This window comes from Arvicola amphibius, chromosome 2 (genome assembly GCF_903992535.2).
Source record: "Arvicola amphibius chromosome 2, mArvAmp1.2, whole genome shotgun sequence".
In the NCBI taxonomy this organism is placed as follows: Eukaryota; Metazoa; Chordata; class Mammalia; order Rodentia; family Cricetidae; genus Arvicola; species Arvicola amphibius.
Window position 1 is genome coordinate 99747324 of NC_052048.2, and position 8918 is coordinate 99756241.

Sequence of the window (8918 nt, forward strand, 5' to 3'; positions counted from 1 at the left end):
TGGGGCTTGGTGATCTGTTTGGGGGAGCTTGGGAGAGAATGTGGAGAGCAACGTAGACAGCAAAGGTTGGCTTGGGGAGTCTCAGAGGGAAGTCTGAGAGTCATTTAGAGACTCTATGGGGTGGTTTGTATGATGTGTTCCAAACATCCTCAGTGCTGAGGTGGAGAAACCCTGGGCTGAGACTCTTCACTGACTGAGCTTGGATAATATGACCACAGCTGTTTCACATGAGTGTCTTACCAGAACTCTGGGGCTGAGGCCTCTCAGTGTTTCTGCCTTTTGCTAGAAGGAAAAAAATGGCCCTGTAGGGTCTGTGAGAGGGCCCAGAGACAAATCAAATGTGCTCTCTGCACACACCTGACACATGAGTTCCATCTTCAGGACCACATGGTGGAAGGAGAGAACTGACTCCTGAAAGTTGCCCTCCGACCTTCACATATGTTGTACTACATGTATGCATACATGTACATACACACACAGCTACTACTACTAGTAAAAGTGATGTCAGCATTCAAGCATCAGTCCTGGCCTGACCTTGGGGTGTGCATCCTCAGCAGCCGTGACTAAGAGCATCTCCTGCGCACATTCACTATGTTCCCCTTTAAAAGGACCCTGCCCCTCCCATATCTCCCTCTTTCTCTCTGTCTCTGTCTCTCTCTCTTCTGCCACTCTTGTCCCCAGAGGCTGTTCTTCTCTCCCCCCCCTTCCCATTCACTTTCCCCCAATAAAAACCTCTCCACCTGAGCTCTGTTGCACGGCGTCTTTCTCTCACGTGCTGATTTTTAAAATTACAAGTAATAATAACAAAATAATTTTTAAAAACATTTATTTGTTCACGTATAAGAGTGCTCTGTTTGTGTGTATGCCTGTAGGACAGAAGATAGCATCCCATCCTATTACGGATGAATGTGATCTGTTATGTTGTTATTGAGAATTGAACTTAGGGCCTCTGGAAGGGTAGCCAGTGCTTTTAACTGCTGAGCCATCTCTCCAGCCTCCTAAAATAAATTTTTAAATAGCATTGCAAACTCAGAGGTAGGGAGAGGGTGCTCATTTGATAATTCTTATAGCTAATTATAATAACAATCATATCTTTTAAATTTAATACTTGGGACACGTATTGTGACCCATGCCTTTAATCCTAGCACTTGAGAGGCAGAGACAGGCCATCCTCTGTGAATTCCAGGTCAGCTTGGTTTACATAGTAAGTTCCAGGATAGTCAAAGTTGCGTAGAAAGAACCTGTCTCACAAAAAATGTTAACTATTGAGAGGGGTCAGGATGTACCTCTGTGGAGTGCACGCTAAGCGTACTTGTAGCCCTGACCTCAATCCTCAGCATAGATTGGGCAAAGCGGCACATGGCTGTAGTCCTAAAACTCAGAAGGTAGAGACAGGAGGATCAGAAGTTTAAGATCATCTTTGACTAAATTGAGAACTCAAGGCCAGTCTGGGTTACATGAGAACCTGTCTCAAAGAAGAAAAAAAGAATTAATTACAAAGTACTTTTTGTTGTTGTTTTGTTTTAATTTTTATTTTTATTTTTTGAGACAGGGCTTCTCTATGTAGCCCTGGATGTCCTGGAACTCCACTGTAGACCAGGCTGGCTTCGAACTCACATAGATCTGCCTGCCTCTGCCTCCCGAGTGCTGGCATTAAAGGCGTGCACCAGCATACCAGGCATGATGTACTTCTTGTGCAGCTTTTATCCTGTGAAGAGGAACCGAGAAATCGTAAAGTTAGGGTTAGTAAACACATGTCATTTGATGCTTGCCACCTGCTTCTCTCGCCCAAACTGCAGAAAACCTTCAACTCAGAGGCCACCAGCCACCAGCCAGTGACTGCAGGTGAGTTCTTTTTATCCTCCTAGTTCCCCGGCCGGTGGCTTGCGAAAGCAATGCCGAGCTGCAGCTTAGAACCTGGGCTTGTCACCGTAGTCCCAGGCTTCCTAAACTCTGCGGCAGCACCTGTAAGTCATTTAACATCTCGTGTCACCCAGAGAGGATGGAAGTGCTAGGTCCCAGAATTCTGCGTGCGGGCCTTATTTAGAAATAAGATCTCAGCTGAAGTGACGTGTCTTCTCCAATAGCACCTGTGTCCTAAGAAGGAAAATTTGTCGTTCTTCTTTTTCAGTTTTGGTTTGGTTTAAAAGCTGTTACAAGTAAGGCCTTTGAAAAATCGGTTTTTTATGTTATGTGTGAATATGATGATAATGGTGTGTGTGTGTGTGTGTGTGTGAGAGAGAGAGAGAGAGAGAGAGAGAGAGAGAGAGAGAAAGGGGGGGTCTTTGGAGCTAGGCTGGTGGCCAGTATTCCCAGTGATCCCCCTGTCTCCACCCACCACAGTGCTGAGTTTACAGGCGCTTGTAGCCACCCCTGACTTCTTATCCTGGTGCTGGGATAAGAACCTGGGTCCGCAAGCTTGCAGCAAATGCTTTTATCCCCTGTACAAGGACATTGGTTTCATCATAAGAAAAGAAATTTAGACACAGAGGCAAGCACACACAAGAGGAAGACACAGGAAGACAGCTACCCACAAGACAAGGACAGAGGCTTGGGCGAGGTTCAGTCTCCGAGCCCCATCCACACCTTGATCTTGGCTTTTAGCATCTCGAATGCCAAGATGATCAATTTCCAGGTGAGCCACTCTGTTAAGTGTTGCCTTTTTCTACAATAGCCCCAGGAAGTGAAGAAGACATTGATGGATGGTGTAGTCACCTTAAACAGCAGTTGTTATCGGGTGTGCTGCTTTGTGAGACAGTCTCATGTATCCCAGGCCGGACTGACGATAAACATAAGTCTTGGGCTGCTGATCCTACGGCCTCCAAGTGCTAGCATCACAGGCACACCCTCTTTTGTGTGGTTCTGGAACTCGGGGCTAAGCAATGAGGACGCCAGCGTCTAGCCGCTTCCCACAAGTGTGGCTAGCAGAGAAGCCGCGGTGAGAACGGGGCCTCTTGACTCACAGCCCATTGCTCAGTGCCAATGTGGATCGATACCTCCTTACCGACAGCTCTGTGGTGGTAATGATTCTTAAAGTGATGGAATCCAGAATCACCCAGACGATAAACCTGTGGGCACATCTGTGAGGGAATTTGAGGAATGAGCTAATTCAACTGGAAAGACTTGCCCTAAGTGTGGGTAGCACCCTTCCGTAGGCCGGGGTCCTGGTCTGCATAAAAAGGAGAAAACAGCCAGACAGTGGTGGCATTTACCTTTCCCAGCACTCAGAAAGCAGATGCAGGTGGATCTCTGTGAGTTCGAGGCTAACCTGGTCTACAGAGTGTGTTCCCAGGAAAGCCAGGGCTGTGTTTGTTAGCATCCAGTTACACCTGCCTCCACCCCTTGGGGACCTGGCAGAGTGTGTCACCCCTGTGGGCTTGGCCAGCATCCTGTCCCTTTAAAAAGCGGAACTCTGCCTATTTCTTCCTCTTCTTTCTCTTTTTTTCTCTCTGCATCTCTCCCCCCTTCTCCCTCTTCTCTCTCTTTCTCTTTCCACAAGGCCGATCTATGCTCCCTTTCGCTCTCCCCTCTGTCTTCCCTTCCCCCAACGAAACTCCCCACCTGTCTTGGGGTCACTTGCCCCATGCCCACCGGGGTTTGGACCCACCCACAAAGGTCCAATCTCCCACGTATCATAATCGCGTTGCCAGAAAGGAGAAAGCGGCTTGAACACCCGCATTCACCTAGTTCTGATAGCTGAAGGGAGGGGCACACGAGTCTGCCTTTTAGAATAACTTTAGTCCCACCAGGGTGGCCACAGTGTCTTCCTGCTGATCTGATGGCCTCATAGGAGTTTGCACCCCCAGTGTGCCCTATTTACATAAAGAATGCTGTGCTTTCCTGGTGGGGTTCCCTCTCAGAACAATGCTTCATGTCTTGTAGAGTCTACTGCCCTCCACTTCCATCCCAATGAGTCTACGGTTCTTGAGTGAGTCACTTGGCTCCCCGGTTTCAGTTTTCTCATTGGAAAATGAAGGCTTTCTCTAAGAGCATTGCCTGCTCAAGGGCTGCTTCAGGCTTACACTGAGGACTGAAATTCACTGTTGAGATCTGACTCTCAACCTTCAGCTCTGGAGGGTATTGCTTCAGGAGGCGGGGCAGGAATCCAGGTGCCACACCCTAGGACTGGGCTGCCACTGGCCTGGGCCAGGCCCAAGGAACAGCATTCCTGGAGACGCAGCCTCAGGCACACCATTGCCTCTCTTGGCCGGGAGATGGTTTGAGGACCGGAAACCTTGCCTGTGAGCACACTCTTCAGGCTGGCTGGTCCCGTGAAGGACAAGTTTTTGCCTTTTATTTTTTCCTTTTCCCTTGCCCTCCTCTGACTTCACATCCGACACGCTCTTTACTCCAAGGAAGCAGAATCCTAATTTGGCGGATGGAAGTAGAGAGGTGTTTATTTGTGGGTTCCGGGTGACTCCTAGACTCTCCAGAGGGACGTAGGCTAGATCAGGGGCTACACAACCAGAACCACATACAAACTGTACAGTGGCATTGTCCCCTGGGGACCCTACTGCCCAGCTATGGCTTCTGGGTGTACTGTGATGGCACAGGGAGGAAGTTAGATCTTTCTGCTGAAGGGTGCCGCCCTAGAGAATTCTCTTGATCTTTTTGCCATAAAATCCCAGTTTAGGATCAGGGCCAGGCCCTAGACGTTGTGTGTGTGTGTGGGGGGGGGGGGGGCTGGAAGAGCGGTTCTTGCATTTCAGCTTCTAAAAGCTGGAAGGTCTTTGCTTATAGGAAGACTGGGAAGTGATCAGATACAAATACACAAAATTCTGCTTTACAGGGCCAAAAGAAAGCCTGCCAATAACCCTGTCGCCTCCCACGACAGCAGAATCTACTTACTTTCCAGAAGCCAGGCCTCCACGCTGCCGCAGGAGGAAGGTGTGAGCGCACCATCCCAGAAGAAAGGCTTAAATCCTTGATTGTGTCAGGTCTCCAGGAAACCTGGGACTAGAGGCACTCGGTACCTATGGCTCCTCCCAACTCTCCCAGCATCAGTACCTATGGCTCCGCCCAGTACTTCTGGCCCCGCCTCTCCCTTAGCCCTTCTTTCCAGGAGTGGGTCTTCTGCTCCCCACCCCCCTTCCCAGCCTGATCTCTATACAATCCAGCCGTTTTTGGCTACCCTCTCTTGGCCCCAGCCTTCTGTTTGAGCGGCTCCTCTCAAAGTTTGGTTTAGTCTGCTGGTCATGTCCAGCCTGGACTCTTCCCTCTGCCTGCTTTCTTCCTTATATCTACAATAAAAATTTTCTCTATGTTTTAGGAGTCGTCGTAACGGGATTGGATCCGACTCTCTCGGGAACCAGGGCGTGCGCACTCCGGGATGTCGTTATCTTTTACACTTTGTTTATGTGTTTATATATGAAGGTGGTGTGCATTTTCGGAGGGTAAGGTGCCAAAGTCAGCCCTCTCCTTCCGCCATGTCCGTCCTAAGCGTCAAACTCAGGTCAGTTAAGCTTGGCAACGGGTACCTTTACCCACTGAGCCGTCCTCGCCAGTTCCACGTCAATATTCTTAAAACTTCTACTCTACTGAGGCCGGGTGTTTGTGACCTGCGCCTTTAATCCCAGCACTCAGGACACAGGAAGACAGATCTCTGAGTTCAAGGACAGCCTGGGCTACAGAATGAGTTCCATAGCCAGGGCTATGCCGAAAAACCTTGTCTTGAAAAACCAAAACAGACCAAAATAAAAAGACATTCTACTCAATTGATCTTAGCTGGCATCGGGGCTGGGAACCATTACCTTACAGTGTGAAAAGCTATGATCGTGGTGTGGCTTAGGAAGAAGGGTTGGAGAAGTATGGGACCAGGCAGCAGTGGTCCTGAGTTACGAAGGAGAGAGGACAGGGAGGAGGCCTATGAGGGGGCGTTGAGTATGGTCCTAGCTCTCCTCTGGCTGAGTCCTGGGTTGGAGCAGGAGCTCAGGGAAAACATTTGCTCTCGGGCAGGGGTGGCGCACGCCTTTAATCCCAGCACTCGGGAGGCAGAGGCAGGCGGATCTCTGTGAGTTCGAGACCAGCCTGGTCTACAAGAGCTAGCTCCAGGACAGGCTCTAAAGATAAACCCTGTCTCGAAAAACCAAAAAAAAAAAAAAAAATTTGCTCTCCTTCCAGAGAGCCAAGTGCCGCAGGCAGGGCCTAAGGTTTCCCTTGTCTGATGGAAACAGGTTCAGTCTGGATACTCAAGTCAGTAATGACGGAAGGCCTTGTGGCCTGGAAGAAACCTGTGGTTTGAACTTTAAAAGCGGTGGTCAGATAGGCTGGGCAGATAGACGGCGTCAGTCACACCAAGTCACACCTTCTGGGAATCCCACATCCATCGCTGTTCGGCCTGTGACACTGGGTGAGTCACAATACCTTGTCCGGGTCGCAGCATGCTCCCCTGTAAAACAAGGTGAATGAATACTCCCAGCTCTTTGGCAGGTAATGTTTTGGTTAGTCATTTTGTCAACTTGACACAAGTCAGGGTCGTGTGAAAAGGGAGAGAGTTGATAGAGAAAAATGAGAAAAATAGTGAAAAATACCTCTATCAGATGACCCATAGGCAAGCCTGGGGGACATTTATTTGGTTGATTAATGATTGATGTGGGAGGGCCCAGTCCACTGTAGTTAGTGGTCCGGTGTTGTATAAAAAAACTGCCTTAGGAGCTGGAGAGATGTCTCTGTGGTTAAAAGCAATGGTTGCTCTTCCAGAGGACCTGGATTTGATTCCCAGAATACATATGGGGGCTCACAACCATCCACAGCTCCACTTCTAGGGGATATGGTGCCCTCTTCTGGCCTCTTTGGGCACAGAATGAACATCAAATGCTGATAATATGTAGGCAAAACATCAATCCATACACACAAAAAAATTTTAAAGTCTTTTAAAAAAGTGCCAGGTGTTGATGGCTCACACCTTTAATCCCAGCACTCAGGAGGCAGAGGCAGGAGGATCTCTGTGAGTTCAAGTCCAGTCTGGTCTACAGATTGCATTTCAGAGTAGCCAGGGCTACACAAGACCCTGTCTTAAAAATCCTGATCCCAACACAAACACAAAAGGCTACACGCGACAGAGTATGCTAATATGCTACAGGCATAGCAAGTGTTTAAAAGGGCAAAGTCCAGCAGTTGCTAGTTACTTTGAGTTTCTTGTTTTATATAATTTATTATCAATGTGTGTGTGTGTGTGTGCGTGTGTGTGTGCGCACGCACATGCTTCTGTGCCACTGAGCGTAAATGGAGGTCAGAGACAACTTGCAGGAAAGAGTCTGTTCTCTTTTTCCACCATATGGGATGGGGGGGACCAAACTCAGGTCTGCTTGGCAAACGTGTTTATTCTCTGAACCATCTTGTCAGCCCGCAATGTTGATGCATACAATCTAAGGTAAATTCTTAATTTTGTACTCATTATACTTGAATTTTCACAAGTATGATTTATTAATTTATGTATTTTCAGGACAAGGGTCTCATCTAGCCGAAGTTAGTCTCACAGTTGTTATATAAACGAGGATGACCTTGAATTTATGATTCTCTTGCCTCTGCCTTCCAAGTGCTGGGATTATAGATGTATGCCACCGTGCCCAGTCTTACATAGTGCTGATGACCTGACCCAGGGCTTCATGAATGTTAGGCAAGAAGCCCTTGGGCAACTTTTCTGCATTCCCAACCTGAATAGGCTTTATTTTTTAACCAAAAGGCAGATTTTAAAAAATAAACCCCTCCATATTTGCTGCAATAGCTTAAACTAGACTGGAGTCTGAAGAGCTTCTTGCTTTGGGCTGCTGGGGGAGGGGTGGGGAGTGGAGAAGACAGAATCTTCTATTGCAAATGAAGACTTTGAGAGTCCCATCTAACCTCCACCTCCATCTGGGTTCATGTCACATGGTTTCTGAGTGACCCCTGCAGCTTCAAAGGTCGCAAGGATGCCCATATTTCATGACCCATAAACGTGCATCCTTGTTCATCTAGCCTCAGCTCTCTCTGAATGCCCCAGCTGCTGGAAGACGTATAGGCTGTTGGTCTGTCCTGTTCCATCTACCCATCTCTCCAGGACCTCTGTCCCCTCTCCTAGCCCCAAACATCCCTTTTCACACTCTCAAGACCAGATCTCTTCTCTGTAGTGAGGGCTGCGGGCTGCATTTCTGCCTGGCTCCTGGCTGCCTGGCTAGCTTATGCCCCGAAATAACACACAAACTGTATTCATCTAAAGACAGCCTGGCCCATTAGTTCCAGCCTCTTAGTGTCTAATTCTCACATCTTGATTAACCCATTTCTAATAATCTGTGTAGCACCACGAAGTGGTGTCTTATCAGGAAAGATTCAGCATGTCTGACCTGGTGGCTGGCTTCATGGCGACTGTCTCAGAGAGAAGAGGCGTGGCAATTGCCCGAGGCATCTGCCTCACTCCCAGCATCCTGTTCTATCTACTCCACCCACCTATGTTCTAACCTATCAGGTCAAGCAGTTTCTTTATTAATTAACCAATGAAACAGCAGATAGATAGAAACACTTCTACATCACTTCTCGCTGCACGTGCTTGATGTGTTTGTTCTTCAGAGACTTCCCTGCCTGGGTGCTGTCACCAGCTCCCTTGGAAGCATGGGGGACCCACCTCACTGCTAACAATGTTCCCTTCGGAATTCCCATGAGCTCTTTCGTCCTTCCCAGCACTGAACTGTACCTGTGCACAAGGAGAATTAATCTGCACACAGGCTAATGGATGAGCCCCCTGGGGACTTGCACCTCCCTCAGCATGGCCAAAGTATCCACATAGGCTGCTGTGGGCGAGTGGAGGAAAGAGCGTCTTTTCTCTCGTCTAGATTGACGGTGCTTCCTCGTCTGTGTTCCCACACAGGAGTTGTCATCGAGCTTGTTTGAGGGAAGACAGGAGCTGGGAATGTCCCAGGTCTGGGTCACTCTGTTTGGTGGGA